This window comes from Engystomops pustulosus, chromosome 3, assembly GCF_040894005.1.
Source record: "Engystomops pustulosus chromosome 3, aEngPut4.maternal, whole genome shotgun sequence".
Lineage (NCBI taxonomy): Eukaryota > Metazoa > Chordata > Amphibia > Anura > Leptodactylidae > Engystomops > Engystomops pustulosus.
Window position 1 is genome coordinate 6,984,809 of NC_092413.1, and position 24,773 is coordinate 7,009,581.

General features: G+C 48.2%; 1 protein-coding gene and 1 pseudogene across 2 annotated transcripts in view; one reads left to right on the plus strand and one right to left on the minus strand.

Moving 5' to 3' along the window:
- The window catches only part of LOC140120870 (uncharacterized), a 326,412-nt gene that overhangs the window by 157,871 nt on the left and 143,768 nt on the right, over nucleotides 1-24,773 (plus strand). The window lies entirely within an intron of this gene.
- Nucleotides 1,233-22,779, minus strand: LOC140120766 (uncharacterized; annotated as a pseudogene).

A 24,773-nucleotide genomic window follows, 5' to 3' on the forward strand; every position in this document is an offset into this window, starting at 1 on the left:
CAGGGCTTTCCCAGAGAGGAGACTGACAATGAATGCCACCTTGGAGCATTCGGTGACAAACTGGGAAGGCATGAGTTCTATGTGCAAGGAGCACTGGGTGATAAAGCCCCTGCACAGATTGGGTTCCCCATCATACATGTCAGGCATAGAGAGAATGAGCCTTGGTTCTGCTGCCGGAAGACAAGCCGGTGTGACTGGAGAAGTTGCAGGAACTGACACTGGAGTAGTCGCTGGAACCTGATCTGTTGCAGTGCGGTGGTGACTTAGCCAAGCAGCTCCCCTTGCGCAGCAATCTGCTGGGACTGCTGGGCGACAACACTGGTAAGACCAGCCAGTATTGGAAGTGGCACCTTGGCTGGGTCCATGGCCGGATCTTACTGTCAGGACTCGGGGTCAGTGAACCCCCTGGATCACCGCAGGGGATGGTACTGGCCGACACCTGGGATCGGAATCTAAGTGGCACCTGTTCTTCACCAGAGCTTGCCGCAAAGCAGGATGGTCTTTCTGCGGTGTGCTGCCACCAGGTCGTTCCACAGGTGCGACTAGACTGCGGTGTGCCAAGGTCGAAGTACAGAATCACAGACTAGGCTTGAGGACAGGCACAGGTAGGCAGTTAGGGCAGGCGGCAGAGGACAGTTCCTAGGTCACAACAGGAGATCAACGAGGAACAGGGAATAACGCAGGGACAGGAAGCTTTCTCTAATCGCTAATGAGCTCAAAAATCCGGCGGGGAATGATGGGATTCATCGGCCTTTATGGGTAACCTGGAAGTGCCAGCGACAATCGCGCGCAGCCAGGACGGGAGCAGGAGCGTGGAGAGGTGAGTGCGGGCCAGGGGACGGGGCAGTGCCGCCATGGAGACGGCATGGGTGTGCCTGCGATGCCTGCACAGATATACAAACTTATATAAACACACCCATCAAATAGACACACATATAGTATATACATATCATATATACACACATGCAGAAAATACACAGCACACACACATGCAGCATATATACACACACCATTTACACACACATATAGACCATAAACACACACATACACCGTATACAGTCATACAGCATATATACATACACATACACCGTATACAGTCATACAGCATATATACACACACATACAGAGTGTACATAGTAGACGACAGGAAGTAGAGATCGGAGATTCCTCCCCCAGCATTTCTTATCTTAGCTGTCGGCTCGGCTGTTACTGTGGAAGATGTGCACTGTTATATACAATATGCAGTATAACATGTATATAATGTCACTCTGTCAGGCTGATACTAGGGCCCCCTGACACTGCGGGCCCCATAGCAGCTAGTATGGCTCTTACAGCTGTAGTTACGCCCCTGATTTCTCCCCTGTGTGAATTCTTAGCTGTTCTACGAGGCGTCATTTCGTTAGTCAGTGGCCTTTCCTCAGTTTTCAGGTGCAGAATTAAACTTTATTTTTTTATTAAAACATGTTGAGCATGAACATTTCTACTCTTGCGCCTGACTTTTCTCATGTTGTAGAAGACTCCATTTCTTGAGAGAAGATTCTCCACACTGCAAACTAGAAAATGGCTTCTCCCCCGTGTGAGTTCTGATATGTTCCAGAAGATGTGATTTCTCTGAGCATGAAAACTTTTTCCCCTCTTTATGGAGTCTTACGTGTCGTAGTAGATTTGATTTATGACTAAAGCATTTCCCACATTCGGGACATGAAAATGGATTTTCTTCTCTGTGGAAAATTATATGTTCTTTAAGATGTGATGCCCGACTAAAACACTTCCCACATTCAGGACACGGATATGGCTTCTCCCCTGTGTGAGTTCTCTGATGTCTCTTAAGAGTAGCTTTATAGATAAAACTGTTCCCACATTCTGAGCATATAAATGGCTTCTCCCCGGTGTGAATTTTCACATGACCCTCAAGATGATATTTCTGACTAAAACTTTTTCCGCATTCAGGGCATGAAAATGGCTTCTCCCCTGTGTGAGTTCTCTGATGGCTCTTAAAAGAAGATTTAGAAATAAAGCTTTTCCCACATTCCGTGCATGAAAATGGTTTCTCCTCTGTGTGAATTCTTAAATGCCCTTGAAGATGCGATTTCTGACTGAAACTTTTTCCACATTCAGGACATGAAAATGGCTTCTCCCCCGTGTGAGTTCTCTGGTGTTTCTGAAAATATGATTTACTGGTAAAGCTTTTCCCACATTCTGAGCATGAAAATGAATTCTCTCCTTTGTGAATTCTCTGATGTTTTGTCATTAAAGATTTTCTGTATTCGGATTGTGAACATGACTCTTTACCCTTGTTGTGCAAAGAAATATTCGATTCCTTTTCCATATGTTCCCCATTTGGAAGTATTTCCCCACTCAGTGAGTGACTGGATGAAGGCTCCTGGTCACCGGTGGTGTCAGTGGATGGATCTCTGCTGTGAGGGACGGAGGGGACATTAGGAGATACTGAATGATCTTGTGTGATGTTATTATCTTCATGACACGGGGATAAGAGGAGATGTTGTTCCTGGGAAATTCTTTTCACCTCTTTTTTACCTAGAAAAAGAAACAAATATTTTATATTGGACGACCATAACAATGGGAAGTGAATCCCTCACTGACATCTCCGGGGATACACAGTATAATAGTCACTATAATATGTTAGCTATTCCAAAGATTCACAGAGAAGCTCTCCTGTGCTCTACTCCTGAGCTCTCTGCTGTCCCTGTTGTGCTCTGCTCCTGAGCTCTCTGCTGTCCCTGCTGTGCTCTACTCCTGAGCTCTCTGCTGTCCCTGTTGTGCTCTGCTCCTGAGCTCTCTGCTGTCTCTGCTGTGCTCTGCTCCTGAGCTCTCTGCCATCCCTGCTGCACTCTGCTCCTGAGCTCTCTGCTGTCCCTGCTCTGCTCCTGAGCTCTCTGCTGTCCCTGCTCTGCTCCTGAGCTCTCTGCTGTCCCTGCTGTGCTCTGCTCCTGAGCTCTCTGCTGTCCCTGCTGTGCTCTACTCCTGAGCTCTCTGCTGTCCCTGTTGTGCTCTGCTCCTGAGCTCTCTGCTGTCCCTGCTGTGCTCTACTCCTGAGCTCTCTGCTGTCCCTGTTGTGCTCTGCTCCTGAGCTCTCTGCTGTCTCTGCTGTGCTCTGCTCCTGAGCTCTCTGCCATCCCTGCTGCACTCTGCTCCTGAGCTCTCTGCTGTCCCTGCTCTGCTCCTGAGCTCTCTGCTGTCCCTGCTGTGCTCTGCTCCTGAGCTCTCTGCTGTCCCTGCTGTGCTCTACTCCTGAGCTCTCTGCTGTCCCTGTTGTGCTCTGCTCCTGAGCTCTCTGCTGTCCCTGCTGTGCTCTACTCCTGAGCTCTCTGCTGTCCCTGTTGTGCTCTGCTCCTGAGCTCTCTGCTGTCTCTGCTGTGCTCTGCTCCTGAGCTCTCTGCCATCCCTGCTGCACTCTGCTCCTGAGCTCTCTGCTGTCCCTGCTCTGCTCCTGAGCTCTCTGCTGTCCCTGCTCTGCTTCTGAGCTTAGCTATTCCAAAGATTCACAGATCTAACAGAAGAGCAGCTCTGCTGCGCTCGGCTCCCGAGTTCTCTGCTGTCCCTGCTGTGCTCTGCTCCTGAGCTCTCTGCTGTCCCTGCTGTGCTCTGCTCCTGAGCTCTCTGCTGTCCCTGCTGTGCTCTGCTCCTGAGCTCTCTGCTGTCCCTGCTGTGCTCTGCTCCTGAGCTCTCTGCTGTCCCTGCTGTGCTCTGCTCCTGAGCTCTCTGCTGTCCCTGCTGTGCTCTGCTCCTGAGCTCTCTGCTGTCCCTTCTGTGCTCTGCTCCTGAGCTCTATGCTGTCCCTGCTGTGCTCTGCTCCTGAGCTCTCTGCTATCCCTGCTCTGCTCCTGAGCTCTCTGCTGTTCCTGCTGTGGTCTGCTCCTGAGCTCTCTATTGTCCCTGCTGCACTCTGCTCCTGAGCTCTCTGCTGTCCCTGCTCTGCTCCTGAGCTCTCTGCTGTCCCTGCTGTGCTCTGCTCCCGAGCTCTCTCCTGTCCCTGCTGTGCTCTGCTCCCGAGCTCTCTCCTGTCCCTGCTGTGCTCTGCTCCTGAGCTCTCTGCTGTCCCTGCTCTTCTCCTGAGCTCTCTGCTGTCCCTGCTCTGCTCCTGAGCTCTCTGCTGTCCCTGCTCTGCTCCTGAGCTCTCTGCTGTCCCTGCTCTGCTCCTGAGCTCTCTGCTGTCCCTGCTGCGTACTGCTCCTGAGCTCTCTGCGTACCTGCCGTGCGCTGTGTGTTATTTATGCCAATCACTGTATTTCTCAGCTCATGTCCTGTGGCAAGTCCATCACCCCCCCTCCCTTCGGCTGACATCATCTTCAGCTCTCCACTGCCTAAGGGAGGAGGGACATGCCAGCATGACATGAACTGACAGATACATTAACTGGTACAAATAAACCTTGTCCTTGGGACTCACTGCTCCTTCCGGTAGGGTGCCAGGGTGGCTTATAAAGTAAATTTTCTGAGGATAGGGACTGTGCAATTTTATCTAAAAGCAGTATGGGCACGAGTGCAGTGGGAACTTGTCATTAGGCTTACTAGTGAAAATCTGGTGACATGTTACCGTTAATCGATGATCAACGAGTACACCCAAGCCCTCAACAAGGGATATTTATTTAAATGAAAAAAAATAATTTTTATCATTATTATTTATGAGGTTTCTTACCCTCCAATGACTCCGATATGGATTGTTCAGGTCCTTCTCTCGTTCCGCTATGATTTTCCTGTAATAATGTCATAGTTAAGGAATAAAGGTTGTATCTTATAAAATCTTCCATATAAAATCCAGCCTTTCATGTAATATGTCTGGGCTTTCCATCACTTACAAGGATAAGGCAGAGCAGCAGTGGTTCTCCGGTACCAGCGCCGGTATCTGCTGAGAACTGCCTTTACCAACACAAAGTTATCTATAGCAGATTATTACACAGTGTAGCAGAGGGTCTTACACACGTCTGGACACATTTAGTAGAAAGTTTCATTACACCCGTCTATAGAGGAGTCACAGATCTCAGCATCTCCTACCTGATGATGGGGTGGGACCTCCTGCTTTATTCCTGGCCAGTCCTGGGAATCTGGAGGACGGGGACATCTCTCTGGTGGATCTCTCCTACTGGATCCATCTATAGGAAATAACACAGTGACTGATACATTGTCTACATGTGATGAGCAGATGATGGGGGAATCTCGCTGACTCTCCTCTACAATCAGGGAAGGTCTCCTCTTACCTGGTGATGTGAGGGGCTGGTGGTCCTCCATCATGACCTCCTTGTACAGGTCCTTGTGTCCTTCTACATACTCCCACTCCTCCATGGAGAAATAGACAGCCACATCCTGACATCTTATAGGAACCTGACACACACAATGACACAGTCATCACCCAGACCCCTCCCTTGTGTTATTATATAATGTCCCAGCATTCCCGGCAGCGCTCACCTCTCCGCTCAGCAGCTCAGTGATCCTGGAGGTAAGTTCTAGGATCTTCTGCTCATGTATCAGTGAATGAGGTGGAGGCTGGGTGATGGGGCTCTGGGTCCTGGATCCTCCTGATACACGGGGGGTCACACACTCACCAGACGACTTCTTCACTACTGTGTAATCCTGTGTATGGGGAGACACTGATCACTACATAGATCCTAAGAATCCTTCACCTCTCCAGTCATTTCCCTGTTGTATTCCTAGAGATAAGAGCCGTGTCCTGGGAGACTCTCACCTCTCCAGTTATCCAGTAGATGATCTCTAGGGTGAGGTCCAGGATCCGGGCAGCCATGGTTCTGTCCTGCTCCATCCCTGCTGGGTCGCTGATGGAAATCACCATTTGCTATGAAAATATGAATGATCATTAGTGTAGAAGACCTGGGAACATTAGCCGTGAGTCCTGGACCTTCAGCGGTGATTGCACGAACTCATCTGGAAGAACATTTTAGAAATGTTATAACAAACAATGGATGTGATTTAGCTGCCGATGTGTATTACGGATATAATAAACAACCACCGTGATTAACAAAAACATGAGGGCGATTTCCTGCGGATTTGGTGCAGATTTAACTTTTTGCAATGCAAAAGGATGTAAATTTTGAGATAAGACGACAAGACGACTTCTACAGGGGTCTTCTCTGTGAGCTCTATATATACGAGACCATTTCCTCAACCGCGAATGGGTGAAGTGACACTGAGCCCGATGCAGGTCCTGAAGCTTTGGTCAATCTGGTGACAATCTCAGGGCGATCTATTAATGTGTCGCTCGTTGGACCAATCATCAGATTAATCACAGTGTCTGATGCTGGATGATTCATCTGGTGCAGTGTTAGGGCTCTCTCACATTGGCGTTGGTGCTCCGCTTCAGTGGCACATCCGATGCGTTTTATCTCTTGTTGTGCCTCAGTTTTTCATCCATTTTTCTTCCGTTTTGTCTCCGTGTCCACAAAAAAAACTGAGGTTTTTCAGCCTCATCAGTGAAAAAAAACCAGATGTTACATCAGTTTTTTTTTTTGCAGACCCATAGACTTCTACTGCCAAAATAGGCCAATTTTCATAAATTTTTCATGGACAACGGATCAGTGAAAAATACAAGCCAATGTGAAAACAGCCATAGAAATCAATGGCTGTGTATGGCGTCCATGGAGATCACTGATGTGAAAAAAAAACCCCAATGTGAATCAGCCCCTGGACCTCCCATTAGTTGATCTAGTTTGCTGCACCACAATAGTGAATTTTCTGGCGCACCGGTTACTTTCTGCAGGGCCACATCCCCTTTTTTTTTTACTGTGGACATCTATTTTTCGGACATGTCAGAAAACTGCCTAAGGCTACATTCACACTGCCGTATGGGGGACGTATATACACCGTAGATGGCAATGGGTGTACGGCACCGTATGGGAGCGGAACGATGCAGCACACGTGCGGCACCGTACAGTCCTGTAGCCGGGAGAAAGATGGGAAATGTCCTATCTTTCCCCGGAATACGACGCCGTGCCCCATGTCTCTCTATGGAGAGGGGCGCGGGTGAGCGGCGCTCATCCCCTCCTGCTCTCCCCAGCACCTGCGTGTCCCCGCATGCTACGGTACGGTGCGCACACGTTGGTGTGAATTTAGCCTAAGAATGGTGAAAACCCTTCAATAATTATTGCGCACAGGTGCAAATTCCTCCAGTATTTCCTCCCGTGTGTCCGATCCTGGATGATTAAGCCCGGTGAGTCGTACATTACATCCTCTGTTAGGCTCCTCGCACACCACGCAGGCGCGCTTCCCTAAGACGTAACCCCCTGGTGGAGACAGCAGGGTGAGCGCTGCTTCTCTGCACAGGTAGCTGAGTGGCCATGCGTAAATTCGGGCAGGAATAGGAGCAGCCCTATCTGTTGCAGCCTGGCCGCTCCACGCGCCCGTGCATTGTGCACCTCCTTGGCCGTCGTTAGCTCTTGGCCACCACATCGGGACATGTCTATGGAGCCTTAGTTGCTCTAGTTTGCTGCCCCACAATAGTGAATTTTCCGCCGCACAGGCCACGCCCCTTTTACGGATGAGTCGGAAAACTGCCTCAGGCGCCTGCGCACGACGAGAAACTGAGGACGTGTTCTTATATATTCTACAGCTACGACTCATTAGATTCTATGGGCTCGTGCACACGGCTGTGAATTCCACCGCTCCCCACCCCAATGTATGCGAGGACCGCCCGAGGAGTCATTTTCCATGGTGATCGGCAAATGGGCGGAGCTCATCCACACAGAACACACACGACGCACACAGAGGGTCTCAGACTTGTGTTTTCATCCCGTATAATTACAAACGTCATGTACAATAAGCCAAAGTCACTCACATCACAAGCAATCACTGACCTGCGCAGGACCTCCTAGAGTCTACAGGACCTGCAGTGAGGTCACAGTCATGTGATCATGACACGCTCGATCACATGACCATGACATCATCACAGGTCCTGTAGCGAAGCCGCAGTGACCCGACTGATTATCCTTCTCCTGATTGTGAGGAGATTTATCAAATTCTCAATTAACCCCTTCCAGGCGATCGTGTTCTTTCCCGTTTTCACTTTTCTTCTCCCAAAAGCCTGAACTGGTTTTTTTTTTATTTTTTTGTGACAGCGCTGTATGAGGGCTTGTTTTCTATGGAACAATTCAGACTTTCTAGAGTCATTTATATTCCATGTCCTGTTCTGGAAAGCTGGAAAAAAATTACAAATGCAGTGAAATTCCAAAAATATCTTCTTTTTATTACTCACATAGAACAGATAGAAAAGCCAGTAAAACGGGTTTAGAGATCGGTCCGAGCTCTTCCTCACCGTATATACTCAAGTATAAGCAGAGTTTTTCAGCACAAAAAAACCCTTTCTTGGCTTATACTCGAGTCTATGAAAAAAAAACTGTACTCACCTTTCCAATGCCACCGCAAGTCCGGTTGTGTCTTCTGAAGCTCCGGGTCCGTCTTCAGGTCCCTGAGTGTCGCACACACCACGACTTCAGCTGCTTGCCGACATCATAGTGTGTGTGACGGCAGCAGCACGGGGATCCGGAGCAGAAGCTGGAGATAGAAAACGACCTGCAGGGGGTGTCTGAAAGGTGAGTACAGAGTTTTATTTTTTCATAGGCTGGGCATAGGGGGCTGCTGGCTATATACAAGGGGGGAGGGGCACTGTATATATACTAATACTGGCTATACACTAGAGGGCTACTGGGTATATACAAGGGGGGAGGGGCACTGTATATATACTAATACTGGCTATATACTAAAGGGCTACTGGGTATATACAAGGGGGCAGGGGGCTCGCCTGAATAAGGTGTCAGGTAGGCACACGGTGGTGGAATAGGGGGTCCTTTGAGTTGGTGGTGCAGTGATTAAAGGCTGTTTGGTGGTTTTGTACTCCTGCTGGGTGGCGTCCCAGGGAGTAGGGCGATATATATAGAGACATCTACAAGGTTATTTGGCAATTTGGTCCCTTTGAACCTGTGGTGGAGTTTTTTGTAGCTCCAAGGACCTCCTACCTGATTATAATATATAATATAATAATGTAGTTTATTATAGTGTTTATTATGCAGCTAATTAGTGTTCTGTGTTGATTTATGTGGCCTAAGGTAAGGGCGGGGGGGGGGGATTGGGCAATGTTTGGGCAACGAGAAAAGAGGGGGAGTGGGGGGGAAAAGGTATAATCAAGGTGACATAACAAGTTCAACATTGCCGAGGTGATGAATAAAACCCTGAGGCTCTGCACATGGTCAGGATAAGTAGGTTCCATTTCTGGCTTTGGCTTAAAAATACAGGCAGTCCCCTACTTAAGGACACCCGACTTACAGACAACCCCTAGTTACAGACGGACCCCTCTGCCCACTGTGACCTCTGGTGACCTCTCTGGATGTTACTATAGTCCCAGGCTGCAATGATCAGCTGTAAGGTGTCTGTAATGAAGCTTTATTGATAATTCTTGGTCCAATTACACCAAAAATTTTGAACAAATTCTGCCCATGTGCAGAGACCCAAAATCTACATTAAAATCTGCATCCGATACGCATGTTTTTTTATATCCATTTTTCATGCAAATTTATCTTATTAGTGTTTTTTATGTGGATTCTTTATGTGGATTTTCCGCGTGAGTTTTTTTTCCCCCCAATAGAACCAACAACAAACGATTCGGCTTATTCAGTCCAGACGTCAAGATCAATACAAGGTGATATTTATTTCATCCTCGTTGAATTCCAATGCGTTTTGGACGTGAAGTCGGATGGATAGCTAAACATCACATGAACTAACATTTACATAAACCATAGACATCACGTGATTATTACGTTCAGTGTGATACGGGGGCGTTGTGACGTATCATGCGTCATTAAGATTTACATCACATGATTCGGTAAATATGCCAGTTAGAATGTTTTTTGGTATTGAACTATAATTTTTGTTAATACTGCATCACCGACCAACGAGGTTATGTGCCATCGAGTGGTAAATATTAGAAATGATTCGCCATCTCCACATGTTGGCAAATATACAGGAAGGAGGGCAATAGGGAGGACAGGAGTAATGTGTAACAACCTGAGTCGGTCCACAAGGCACTTGACAAAGGGGACAGCCCTAAACCCCTGTTGAAGACGAAATATTGGCGAAACATGTTGGGGGGGGGGGGGCTTCAGTGTTAGATTTTAATTGCAGTTACCGTTGTTGTGTCTAATCCTGTCTGACCTATGTCACTGTCAAGAGAGTTCAGTCAGTATTACCGTAGAGGTTCACCTATTTACAGTTAGTGAGCGCTTCTTCCTGCCAGGATTATCTAGACAGGGCCACATCTGCCAGGAGGCGAGATGAGAATTTCAACTCAGGCGGAAGATACCCAAGACCTGAGGGGGGCGGCAAAATATGGGGCCGTAATGTGTGCGATTCGGGTGGTAATTGCGCCTGTATCTTTAAGATATAGACATGATTCATGTACAGAGCAGCACAATCTGTGTGGCACATTACTGTGGAGGACCCGAGCAGCATGGGATGGCGTCACGTTGCCTGTGTCCGGACAAAGAGCAGAAGAGCCGGGACAATGCAGTCAATAATGTGACAAAATTTCAATAAAAAATACCCCATTGGTTGAATGTCTGGGTGTAGATGCTTATCATGCATCTCCTATAATCTGACCATTTATATATATATATATAGCTGCTTGTCTATCTATAGACATCTATCTCTTATACCATCTATCTACTGTATATATAATCTACTATATAATTCTGCATCTAGAATTCTATATCACCTTCCATACTTATCTTCTATCATCCATCTCCCCATCGTCTGTCTCTCCTATAACATTCTCCTACAGCCCCGTATTACAGATACTTACCTACTACTGTGTTGTCACATCTAATATGTGTTTCACTTACCGGCGTACCTTATGTATCAGTGCGCAGGCGCATACTTCCGAATCGGTGTGGGGTTGGCACCGGCCTCTCTCGCGTTGTTGCGCATGCGCAGATCTCTGCACCACCGTGCATGCGCATAATTTGGATTGTGTCGCCTGAGTATGAATGGTGTATGTCATCGTTTCTTGTCCATTTTTCGGCGTATTTTTCTCGCCTATACACACCGGCTTGTTCTTGCATATTTTCGTACCTACTACTGGGTGTAACTATAAATTGTGCAGGGAGAAAGGATCTACTTACTGACTATAACTGTTCATAAATAGTTTTATTTTGGGGCGCCACTTTTTTTTTTGTTACTGCTGTTGTTACGCTTCTGACTCCGCCCCTGTGTGAATTCTTAGCTGTTCTACAAGACGTCATTTCGGCTTCTCCTGAGTCTCCAGGTTCAGGACTAAACTTTGTTTTTTATGAAAACATGTTGAACATGAACATTTCTACTCTCCCACATGACTTTTCTCATGTTTTAGAAGACTACATTTCTTGAGATAAGATTCTCCACACTGTGAACAAGAAAATGGCTTCTCCCCTGTGTGAGTTCTCTGATGCCTCTTAAGTGAATATTTATAGATAAAACTGTCCCCACATTCTGAGCAGACAAATGGTTTCTCTCCCGTGTGGATTTTGACATGGCCCTCAAGGTGATATCTCTGATTAAAACCTTTTCCACACTCAGGACATGAAAATGGCTTTTCCCCTGTGTGAGTTCTCCGATGTTTCTGAAAAAAAGATTCATTTGTAAAGCTTTTCCCGCAATCCGAGCAAGTAAATGTATCTTTCTCTTTGTGAAGCCGTAGATGACCCTCAAGATGCGATTTGAGACCAAAACTTTTCCCACATTCGGGACATGAATATGGCTTCTCCTTTGTGTGTATTGACTGATGTCTCTCCACAGACGCTTTATACGTAAATCTCTTCCCACATTCCGTACATGAAAATGGCTTCTCCTCTGTGTGAGTTCTTAAATGTCCTTCAAGATGCGCTTTCTGATAAAAACATTTCCCACATTCAGGACATGTAAATGGCTTCTCCCCCGTGTGGATTCTCTGATGTACCTTTAAAGAACTTTTTTTTGTAAATGTTTTCTCACATTCGGAGCATGAAAATTTTTTTTCTCCTTCGTGACTCTTCTCATGTCTAATCATCTCATCTTTGCCTAGATAAAGAAAACATACATTTTCTGTTAGAGAGTTATCATTTCTGATTCACCGTCCGTAAGATACAAGAAAACAACAAAGCAAATTACAACGGATGAACATAAAAACATGACAATTGTCTGCAACATCCCCCACCGAGGCCTGGCCTTTTCTTGGGGCCTGGAGGCAGCCAGGGCCCAGAATACCTGAGTGGCAGGCGATTGCGGCCTAGGCACGCTAGTGTCACGGTGCTTGGTATGGGGACCGGAGGGCTGTCCCACAGCCTGGCAGCTCTCCAGCAGGTGGTATGTGCAAGAAATATGAAGGGAGAGGCTGATGTACTGGTTCTCCCTAGGGCAACCCCTGAGTGTCGGTAAGATAGGTCCATGGGTGATGGATGGGGAGCCTGTGGTGGTAACAGCCGTATCCAGGGATCAGATGAAGGCAACGTTGTGCATAATAACTCACGGTTCTTTATTGAACAGGTACCAGGCAACGGGCCTAAACGGTCAAACAGCAGATTCTGGTACTGGAGTGGTCGTGGAGAGGGAATAAAGCGACAGCCTGGTAGTAGATGCTGGGAGAATTGAGATGGAGCTGTGTCCAAACTGTGGAAGCTGCAGCTCTGGAGTAGAGTCTACGGACTCCGCACTGAAGGTGTGCTCCACACTCTCTCTCTCTTCACTCAGACAGCAGTTCTGTCTCTCTGCTCTCGCTGAAGAGCATGTGCTCCCCCTGGTCAGGTGGTAGCTTCTCTCCAATCACACTCCAGTTTACAATACAGCCACATAATTGGATAACATCTTACACCCATTTAACTATTGACTTTCGAGGCAGAATCTACAGCTGTAATTTCATCATCTACCAGTGCTAGAAACTTACTAGTGGGTTCATGACTCCCTCCGACAGCTCCTTACCTGGAGAGGGCGCTATTCGCAACTACCAGCCTGCCTATACGTTGGCCGGGGGGGTTCATGTCTGTCAACTATTTGCCTGCAAAAGTCCTAGAATCCCTCATAGAAATCACCTCAAGTTCCTCTCTTTGGAACCCATGGTATAATAAATAACTCAGAATATATTCCACATATGTAACCGCTATTAAAGGGGTTCTCCAGTGATACAGGTAACCTGCTGATTGGTGGGGTCCGTTGTACCTCCGTCGTAACTCTAGATGAATGCATGCAGTCTATACATCTCTATAGAGCAGTCTATGGAGCTATCTCCGTCAGTGCCATAGAGATGAACGGAGCAGCCAGCGAATGCATATGGATGTATGATGGGGGTACAAAGGACCCCCATTCTCGTGATCTGCACTGAGACCCCCACGATCAGCAAGTTAGCCCCTATTCTGTGTATAGGGAGTAACTTGTATGTCACTGGAGAACCCCTTTAAGTAAAACATTTTTACTCTGTTTTAGTTAGGGCTCATTCAGACGGGCGTGTCCGCTTTGCATCCACTAAAAATGCGTGTGATGTCCGTATTGTAGCCGCATCTGGTTTTTTTAAGTCTGTATGTATTGTTTTTTTTCACATTCGCAAAAAAAAATCTACTTTTTGCCCCGTCCAGTTGGCTGCCTAGCAACATTTGAGAAAGACGGACCACATAGGGATGTAATCCGTGTGCCGTCCGTTTTTTTCTGCGGATCCATTGACTTCTAAAGAGGTCCGTGGTCTGCAGGTGAGAAAAAGATACTGCACGCTGCTACTGTTTTCTCACTGCTGGCACATGCGTGGAAAAAAAACGGATCAATGGGTCCACATGCCATACACAATAAACGAAAGCTGACAAACCTCAGAAACGCCTGTCTGAATGGGCCCTAAAACTGTGACCTAAAGAACGCAGCAGCCAGGCTCGTCCTTCAGTCCAGACACAACACGGAAGCCTCCAGTCTGCGCCAGTCACTGCACCGGCTGCCCGGCTCCTTCCGAATACCATTTATCCCCTTCCCGCATTTAGACATTCCTGAACCTCCTGTTGAGGTCGGGGGTGTATACATAAGGCTCACGGACTGAGTCCTCTTCAAACTCACAGGGTGTTTGCTGCATAATGCAGCAAACACCCATCTCTAACACCATTTAAATATCATCGGGGCTAAAGATCACTCGCCTCAAATTCTGATATATCACAAGTCTGTTTAATAGTAACTGGGTCTCGTATAGGGTGGCGTGAGGGAGTGGAGGGTCAAACACATTTTTAGGGGTTTTTTTTAATTATTTTTTACTTTATGTCCCTCACAGGTCAGAAAAGACCAATGGGAGCTTTATTTTTTTTGTTTACTTTTTTAGTTTTCCTTAAATTTTTCCATTGTAACCGGTGGTGACTGCACAGGAGTCGCCAGTTGCTCTGCAGCCTCAGTTATGGATAGAAAAGGGGCAACATTTAGCACTTTTTTGGGATGTGCTGGGTCTGGACTGCTGCATCCAAATAGTCACATGTTCAGTCACATGACCACCGGGACCCACCCACTGCATCTGTTTGAGCTTCAGTATCACTTCTGTCTTCTCCCCACAGGTCCCCTGTACCAGGAATCCAAACTTTGGCTGCACGATTCCTGGGGCATCTGCCTGAAGCCTATGCTTTGGAGGGGGCTGTGGGGACCCGCTGTATGTTTAATATTGAACATGTTCAGGACTAGAGATGAGCGAGCACTAAAATGCTCGGGTACTCGTTATTCGAGACAAACTTTTCCCGATGCTCGAGTGCTCGTCTCGAATAACGAGCCCCATTGAAGTCAATGGGAGACTCGAGCATTTTTCAAGGGGACCAAGGCTCTGCACAGGGAAGCTTGGCCAAACACCTGGGAACCTCAGAAAAGGATGGAAACACCACGGAAATGGACAGGAAACAGCAGGGGCAGCATGCATGGATGCCTCTGAGGCTGCTTAATCGCACCATTATGCCGAAATTATGGGCAACAGCATGGCCATGACAGAGTGACAGAATGAAGCTAGATAGCATCTAAAACATCCAATAATTGACCCTGACACTATAGGGGACGGCATGCAGAGGCAGCGGCAGCAGGCTAGAGAGTGGCATGGCGACATACCCTAAATGGACTCAGGCTTCAAACCAATGGGTGGCAGAGAGGAACCAAAGGAGGTGAGCAAGAAGCGCTCAAATAATATCGGTACATGATAAAAGTTTGCCAGTATATTTTGTGGATTACACAGCAGGGTGGCGACAAAGTTAACATGGAAGCCATGAAAACAACCCAAAATTCTGCCTGACACAGCTCGTTTGATAAGGGGACCATGTATGGAGGCAGTGAACTAGTAGTAGATTAAAGGTGCTGCAGTTAAAACTATGTTAGTTGGATCTTGGCATGGAGCTGGCGCTCCGCTGCCAGGCGAGCTTTCGCCAATCCAAGCCCCTGTCTCTAGGCTACTCCCCAAACAGCACTTCTAAGAACCTTTTGTATAAGATCAAGTGTAGTAGCGTTCTTATAAGTTTAGGATATGGCGGGTGAGGGGAATGTAAACAGATGCGAAAGAAGCGCTGAAATAATATTGGTAAATGATAAAAGTTTGCCAGTATATTTTGTGGATTACACAGCAGGGTGGCGACAAAGTTAACAAGTTTGTTGTGGAAGCCATGAAAACAACCCAAAATTCTGCCTGACACAGCTCGTTTGATAAGGGGACCATGTATGGAGGCAGTGAACTAGTAGTAGATTAAAGGTGCTGCAGTTAAAACTATGTTAGTTGGATCTTGGCATGGAGCTGGCGCTCCGCTTCCAGGCGAGCTTTCGCCAATCCAAGCCCCTGTCTCTAGGCTACTCCCCAAACAGCACTTCTAAGAACCTTTTGTATAAGATCAAGTGTAGTAGTGTTCTTATAAGTTTGGGATATGGCGGGTGAGGGGAATGTAAACAGATGCGCAAGAAGCGCTGAAATAATATCGGTAAATGATAAAAGTTTTCCAGTATATTTTGTGGATTACAAAGCAGGGTGGCGACAAAGTTAACAAGTTTGATGTGGAATGGCCTGTAATAGCTCTTGGGCGGTGTGCCTTTTATCGCCTAGGCTCAGCAGTTTGAACACCGCCTGCTGTCGCTTAGCGACGGCACTGCTGCTGTGCCTAGAGCTACCGACTGATGGCGCCATGGCCACGGATGGTAATTCGGAGGAGGAGGAGGTGGAGGAGGGGTGGGAGGAGGAGGAGGTATAGTAGGCCTTTGAGACCTGGACCGAGGTAGGCCCCGCTGCAGACTGGGCTGGAGCAGCCTTTGGAAGGTAGGAGCCAGACAAGGAAGACGCTTGCAAATGCTCTTGACGCAACTCTATCCGAGTGGCCAGTGTGATGAGGCCACTCGAAGTAGCTGGCAGATCATGGGCTGCCAATGCGCCTTTAACCCGAGATATCAGTCCTTTTTTAAATCTTGTGGACAGGGCCATGTTATTCCTGGAGAGCTTGGAAACCAGGGTACGTAACTTGACAGTATATTCAACCACGGACGAGTCCCCTTGGTGTAGGTTCAGCAGCGTAGTTTCAGCTGAGGAGGCTCATGCGGGTTCCTCGAACACGGACCAGAATTCAGCCAGGAATGCGGTATGGGTGGCCATGTCTAGATCACCTTTGTCCCATAGAGGAGTAGCCCAGGCCAGGGCTTTCCCAGAGAGGAGACTGACAGTGAATGCCACCTTGGAGCATTCGGTGACAAACTGGGAAGGCATGAGTTCTATGTGCAAGGAGCACTGGGTGATAAAGCCCCTGCACAGATTGGGTTCCCCATCATACATGTCAAGCATAGAGAGAATGAGCCTTGGTTCTGCTGCCGGAAGACAAGCCGGTGTGACTGGAGAAGTTGCAGGAACTGACACTGGAGTAGTCGCTGGAGCCTGATCTGTTGCAGTGCGGCGGTGACTTAGCCAAGCAGCTCCCCTTGCGCAGCAATCTGCTGGGACTGCTGGGCGACAACACTGGTAAGACCAGCCAGTATTGGAAGTGGCACCTTGGCTGGGTCCATGGCCGGATCTTACTGTCAGGACTCAGGGGTCAGTGAACCCCCTGGATCACCGCAGGGGATGGTACTGGCCGACACCTGGGACTGGAATCTAAGTGGCACCTGTTCTTCACCAGAGCTTGCCGCAAAGCAGGATGGTCTTTCTGCGGTGTGCTGCCACCAGGTCATTCCACAGGTGCGACTAGACTGCGGTGGCAGCCAAGGTCAAAGTACAGAATCACAGACCAGGCTCGAGGACAGGCACAGATAGGCAGTTAGGGCAGGCGGCAGAGGTCAGAGGACAGTTCCTAGGTCACAACAGGAGATCAATGAGGAACAGGAACAGGCACGAGGAACAGGGAATAACGCAGGGACAGGAAGCTTTCTCTAATCGCTAATGAGCTCAAAAATCCGGCGGGGAATGATGGGATTCATCGGCCTTTATGGGTAACCTGGAAGTGCCAGCAACAATCGTGCGCAGCCAGGACGGGAGCAGGAGCGTGGAGAGGTGAGTGCGGGCCAGGGGACGGGGCAGTGCCGCCATGGAGAGGGGCATGGGTGTGCCTGCACAGATATACAAACTTATATAAACACACTCATCAAATAGACACACATATAGTATATACATATCACATATACACACATGCAGAAAATACACAGCACACACACATACAGCATATATACACACACCATTTACACACACATATAGACCATACAAACACACACATACACCGTATACAGTCATACAGCATATATACACACACATACACCGTATACAGTCATACAGCATATATACATACACCGTATACAGTCATACAGCATATATACACACACATACACCGTATACAGTCATACAGCATATATACACACACATACACCGTATACAGTCATACAGCATATATACATACACCGTATACAGTCATACAGCATATATACATACACCATTTACACACACATATAGACCATAAACACACACATACACCGTATACAGTCATACAGCATATATACACACACATACAGAGTGTACATAGTAGACGACAGGAAGTAGAGATCGGAGATTCCTCCCCCAGCATTTCTTATCTTAGCTGTCGGCTCGGCTGTTACTGTGGAAGATGTGCACTGTTATATACAATATGCAGAATAACATGTATATAATGTCACTCTGTCAGGCTGATACCAGGGCCCCCTGACACTGCGGGCCCCATAGCAGCTGTTATGACTGTACAGCTGTAGTTATGCCCCTGATTTCTCCCCTGTGTGAATTATTAGCTGTTCTACGAGGCGTCATTTCGTTAGTCAGTGGCTTCTCCTCAGTCTTCAGCTGCGGAATTAAACTTTATTTTTTTATTAAAACATGTTGAGCATGAACATTTCTACTCTTGCGCCTGACTTTTCTCATGTTGTAGAAGACTCCATTTCTTGATATAAGATTCTCCACACTGCAAACTAGAAAATGGCTGCTCCCCCGTGTGAGTTCTGATATGTTCCAGAAGATGCGATTTCTGAGAAAAACTTTTCCCCCTCTTTATGGAGTCTTACGTGTCGTAGTAGATTTGATTTATGACGAAAGCATTTCCCACATTCGGGACATGAAAATGGATTTTCTTCTCTGTGAAAAATTAAATGTTCTTTAAGATGTGATGCCCGACTAAAACACTTCCCACATTCAGGACACGGATATGGCTTCTCCCCTGTGTGAGTTCTCTGATGTCTCTTAAGAGTAGCTTTATGGATAAAACTGTTCCCACATTCCGAACATGAAAATGGCTTCTCCCCTGTGTGAATTTTCACATGACCCTCAAGATGATATTTCTGACTAAAACTTTTTCCACATTCAGGGCATGAAAATGGCTTCTCCCCTGTGTGAGTTCTCTGATGGTTCTTAAAAGAAGATTTAGAAATAAAGCTTTTCCCACATTCCGTGCATGGAAATGGTTTCTCCTCTGTGTGAATTCTTAAATGCCCTTGAAGATGCGATTTCTGACTGAAACTTTTTCCACATTCAGGACATGAAAATGGCTTCTCCCCCGTGTGAGTTCTCTGGTGTTTCTGAAAATATGATTTACTGGTAAAGCTTTTCCCACATTCTGAGCATGTAAATGGTTTTTCCTCTATTTGAAGCCGTACGTGACCTCTGGGAGGAAAAGTTGTGTGTATTTTCTGATGTCTCTCAACAGAAGATTTATACGTAAAGCATTTCCCACATTCTGAGCAGGAAAATGGCTTCTCCCCTGTGTGAATTTTGACATGACCTTCAAGATGAAATTTCTGAAAAAAACATTTTCCACATTCAGGGCATGAGAATGGTTTCTCCCCTGTGTGTGTTCTCTGATGAACCTTAAAAGAAGATTTGGAAATAAAGCTTTTCCCACATTCTGCGCATGAATATGGCTTCTCCTCTGTGTGAGTTCTTAGATGTCCTTCAAGATGTGATTTTCGACTGAAACTTTTCCCACATTCGGGACATGAAAATGGCTTCTCCCCCGTGTGAGTTCTCTGATGTACCATAAAATTAAATTTACAAGTGAAGATTTTCCCACATTCAGGACATGAAAATGAATTCTCTCCTTTGTGAATTCTCTGATGTTTTGGCATTAAAGATTTTCTGTATTCGGATTGTGAACATGACTCTTTACCCTTGTTGTGCAAAGAAATATTTGATTCCTTTTCCATATGTTCCCCATTTGGAAGTATTTCCCCTCTCAGTGAGTGATTGGATGAAGGTTCCTGGTCACCACTGGTGTCAGAGGATGGAGATACTGAATGATCTTGTGTGATGTTATTATCTTCATGACACGGAGATAAGAGGAGATGTTGTTCCTGGGAAATTCTTTTCACCTCTTTTTTACCTAGAAAAAGAAACAAATATTTTATATTGGACGACCATAACAATGGGAAGTGAATCCCTCACTGACATCTCCTGAGAACACACAGTATAATATGTCACTATAATATGTTAGCTATTCCAAAGATTCACAGAGAAGCTCTCCTGTGCTCTACTCCTGAGCTCTCTGCTGTTTCTGCTGTCCTTCCTGAGCTCTCTGCTGTCTCTGCTGTGCTCTGCTCCTGAGCTCTCTGCCGTCCCTGCTGCACTCTGCTCCTGAGCTCTCGGCTGTCCCTGCTCTGCTCCTGAGCTCTCTGCTGTCTCTGCTGCACTCTGCTCCTGAGCTCTCTGCTGTCTCTGCTGCACTCTGCTCCTGAGCTCTCTGCTGTCTCTGCTGCACTCTGCTCCTGAGCTCTCTGCTGTCTCTGCTGCACTCTGCTCCTGAGCTCTCTGCTGTCTCTGCTGCACTCTGCTCCTGAGCTCTCTCCTGTCTCTGCTGCACTCTGCTCCTGAGCTCTCTGCTGTCCCTGCTCTGCTCCTGAGCTCTCTGCTGTCCCTGCTCTGCTCCTGAGCTCTCTGCTGTCCCTGCTCTGCTCCTGAGCTCTCTGTGGTTCCTGCTGTGCTCTGCTCCTGAGCTCTCTGCTGTCCCTGCTCTGCTCCTGAGCTCTCTGCTGTTCCTGCTGTGCTCTGCTTCTGAGCTTAGCTATTCCAAAGATTCACAGATCTAACAGCAGAGAAGCTCTGCTGTGCTCTGCTCCTGAGCTCTCTGCTGTCCCTGCTGTGCTCTGCTCCTGAGCTCTCTGCTGTCTCTGCTGTGCTCTGCTCCTGAGATCTCTGCTGTCCCTGCTGCGTACTGCTCCTGAGCTCTCTGCGTACCTGCCGTGCACTGTGTGTTATTTATGCCAATCACTGTATTTCTCAGCTCATGTCCTGTGGCAAGTCCATCACCCCCCCTCCCTTCGGCTGACATCATCTTCAGCTCTCCACTGCCTAAGGGAGGAGGGACATGCCAGCATGACATGAATTGACAGATACATTGACTGGTACAAATAAACCTTGTCCTTTGGATTCACTGCTGCTTCTGGTAGGGTGCCAGGGTGGCTTATAAAGTAAATTTTCTGAGGATAGGGACTGTGCAATTTTATCTAAAAGCAGTATGGGCACGAGTGCAGTGGGAACTTGTCATTAGGCTTACTAGTGAAAATCTGGTGACATGTTACTGTTAATCGACGATCAACGAGTACACCCAAGCCCTCAACAAGGGATATTTATTTAAATAAAAAAAAATAATTTTTATCATATTTATTTATGAGGTTTCTTACCCTCCAATGACTCCGATATGGATTGTTCAGGTCCATCTCTCGTTCCGCTATGATTTTCCTGTAATAATGTCATAGTTAAGGAATAAAGGTTTCATCTTATAAAATCTTCCATATAAAATCCGGCCTTTCATGTAATAAGTCTGGGCTTTCCATCACTTACAAGGATAAGGCAGAGCAGCAGTGGATCTCCGGTACCAGCGCCGGTATCTGCTGAGAACTGCCTTTACCAACACAAAGTTATCTATAGCAGATTATTAGACAGTGTAGCAGAGGGTCTTACACACGTCTGGAGACATTTAGTAGAAAGTTTCATAACACCCGTCTATAGAGGAGTCACCGATCTCAGCTTCTCCTACCTGATGATCGGGTGGGACCTCCTGCTTTATTCCTGGCCAGTCCTGGGAATCTGGAGGACGGGGACATCTCTCTGGTGGATCTCTCCTACTGGATCCATCTATAGGAAATAACACAGTGACTGATACATTGTCTACATGTGATGAGCAGATGATGGGGGAATCTGGCTGACTCTCCTCTACAATCAGGGAAGGTCTCCTCTTACCTGGTGATGTGAGGGGCTGGTGGACCTCCATCATGACCTCCTTGTACAGGTCCTTGTGTCCTTCTACATACTCCCACTCCTCCATGGAGAAATAGACAGCCACATCCTGACATCTTATAGGAACCTGACACACACAATGACACAGTCATCCCCCGGACCCCTCCCTTGTGTTATTATATAATGTCCCAGCATTCCCGGCAGCGCTCACCTCTCCGCTCAGCAGCTCAGTGATCCTGGAGGTAAGTTCTAGGATCTTCTGCTCATGTATCAGTGAATGAGGTGGAGGCTGGGTGATGGGGCTCTGGGGGGTCACACACTCACCAGACGACTTCTTCACTACTGTGTAATCCTGTGTATGGGGAGACACTGATCACTACATAGATCCTAAGAATCCTTCACCTCTCCAGTCATTTCCCTGTTGTATTCCTAGAGATAAGAGCCGTGTCCTGGGAGACTCTCACCTCTCCAGTTATCCAGTAGATGATCTCTAGGGTGAGGTCCAGGATCCGGGCAGCCGTGGTTCTGTCCTGCTCCATCCCTGCTGGGTCACTGATGGAAATCACCATTTGCTATGAAGATATGAATTATCATTAGTGTAGAAGACCTGGGAACATTAGCCGTGAGTCCTGGACCTTCAGCGGTGATTGCACGAACTCATCTGGAAGAACATTTTAGAAATGTTATAACAAACAATGGATGTGATTTAGCTGCCGATGTGTATTACGGATATAATAAACAACCACCGTGATTAACAAAAACATGAGGGCGATTTCCTGCGGATTTGGTGCAGATTTAACTTTTTGCAATGCAAAAGGATGTACATTTTGAGATAAGACGACAAGACGACTTCTACAGGGGTCTTCTCTGTGAGCTCTATATATACGAGACCATTTCCTCAACCCCGAACGGGTGAAGTGACACTGAGCCCGATGCAGGTCCTGAAGCTTTGGTCAATCTGGTGACAATCTCAGGGCGATCTATTAATGTGTCGCTCGTTGGACCAATCATCAGATTAATCACTGTCACGGGTGGTCCCGCGATCCCCGTCACGGATCGCGGGCTCACCCGTGCCTTCGGTCCCCCGCCAGCGCACCGCCAGCGCTACTCACGGGTCCCGGCTCCTGCCCCTCCGGCGTCGGCTCCGTCCGCAGCTTCCTCGTCCCCTTCGGCTGTGCCTAGCTGTCGGGGACGCGCGCGGCAAGTTCTGTAAATTTAAAGGGCCAGCGCGCCACTAATTGGCGCTGGCCTTTTCCCTTTAATTATTTAACCCTGCCTCTTCCTGTTACCCTTGCCGGATCTTTGTGCCTTGCGCCCTAGAGAAAGCTGTATTTTGATGCCTTGTGCTGTTCTTGAGATTTCCTGTTGTGACCCCAGTTCCGTTTCTGACTACGCTCCTTTGCCGCCTGTCCTGACCTGTTGCTACGACTCTGACTACGAACCTGTGCTGCCCGTCCTGACCTCCTGCCTGACCCCGACTACGAGATTGCCTGCCGATTCTGTACCTCGACCTTGGCTGCCACTGCGGACAAGTCACGCCTGTGGAACGACCTGGTGGTACCACGCCGCAGCAAGTCCAACCCGCTTTGCGGCGGGCTCTGGTGAAAACCGGGTGCCACTTAGACTCCGGTCCCAGGTAGTGGCTTGTGCCATTGTCCGCAGTGGTTCAGAGGATCCACAACCTCTAAGCCTGACAGTAAGATCCGGCCATGGATCCCGCTGAGGTGCCGCTTCCTACTCGGCCGGCTCTGGCTGCCATCGTGGGTCAACAATCCCGAGAGATTGTCGCTCAACGCCAACAGCTGGAACAGGTTACCGCCATGCTGCAGCAGCTGCTGGCCACCCAGCAGCAACAACAGGTTCCTGAGGCCGCTCCAGTGGCTCCCGCTATCCCGGCTTCTCTTCCCGCCGCTGAACCGAGGCTACGGCTGTCTATGCCCGGGAAGTAGGATGGCGATCCCAAGTCTTGCAGGGGCTTCATAACCCAGTGCTCCCTGCATTTTGAGTTGATGCCGTCTCAATTCTCCACGGAACGTTCCAAGGTGGCCTTCATCGTCAGCCTTCTCTCTGGTAAGGCCCTGGCCTGGGCTACTCCTCTCTGGGACAGAGACAACCCGGTCACAGACAATCTCACTGCATTTCTGGCGGAGTTCCGGTCCGTTTTTGAGGAACCTGCACGGGCCTCTTCTGCCGAGACTGCGCTGTTGAATCTCCGCCAGGGGGGCTCATCCGTGGGAGAATATGCGGTCCAGTTCCGTACCTTGGCCACGGAACTCTCCTGGAACGATGCGGCCCTGTCCGCAACCTTTAAGAAGGGACTTGCCCCTCATATTAAAGACGCTCTGGCCGCTCGGGATCTGCCGTCTACCCTGGGTGGTCTTATCACCTTAGCCACCCGGATTGATGTGCGATTTAGAGAACGTGCTGAGGAATTACGCCTAGAGCAACCGCAAGTTCGCCCACGACGATTTCCTCGCCTGGCTCCAGCTTTTCAAAGACCGCTCCAGCCCCCTGATGTACCACCCGTGGAGGAGCCTATGGAGGTGGACAGGCTCAGACTCTCTCCCCAGGAGCGTATCAGAAGGCGTCAGGGAAACCTCTGCTTCTACTGTGCCAGTCCTGGACACTTCCTGGGGTCTTGCCCAATTCATCCCCAACCTTCGGGAAACGTCAGCACCTAGGGTTCTTGGGAGAAGCGTCCCTAGGTGTGAGCAAAGCTTCTCCACGTTTGATGATACCGGTGCTTCTCAGCGTGGGCACCGGCACCCAGATCCAGGTCTCTGCCTTCTTGGACTCAGGCTCCGCGGGGAACTTCGTGGATGCCGCCTTGGTCTCCCGGCATCACCTTCCTGTGGTCCGTCTTGAAAGGCCGTTGGTCATCTCCTCCGTCAGTGGACAAATCCTTTCTGACCCGGTCCACTACCGCACCAAGCCACTGTCTATGCAAGTCGGTGTGCTGCACAAGGAGAACCTGTCCTTTTATGTGCTTCCACGTTCCACATCCTCCATCCTGTTGGGTCTACCTTGGTTGCAGTTCCACGCACCCGTTCTTGACTGGAAGACGGGGGAGATCCTTCGGTGGGGACCCGACTGCCAA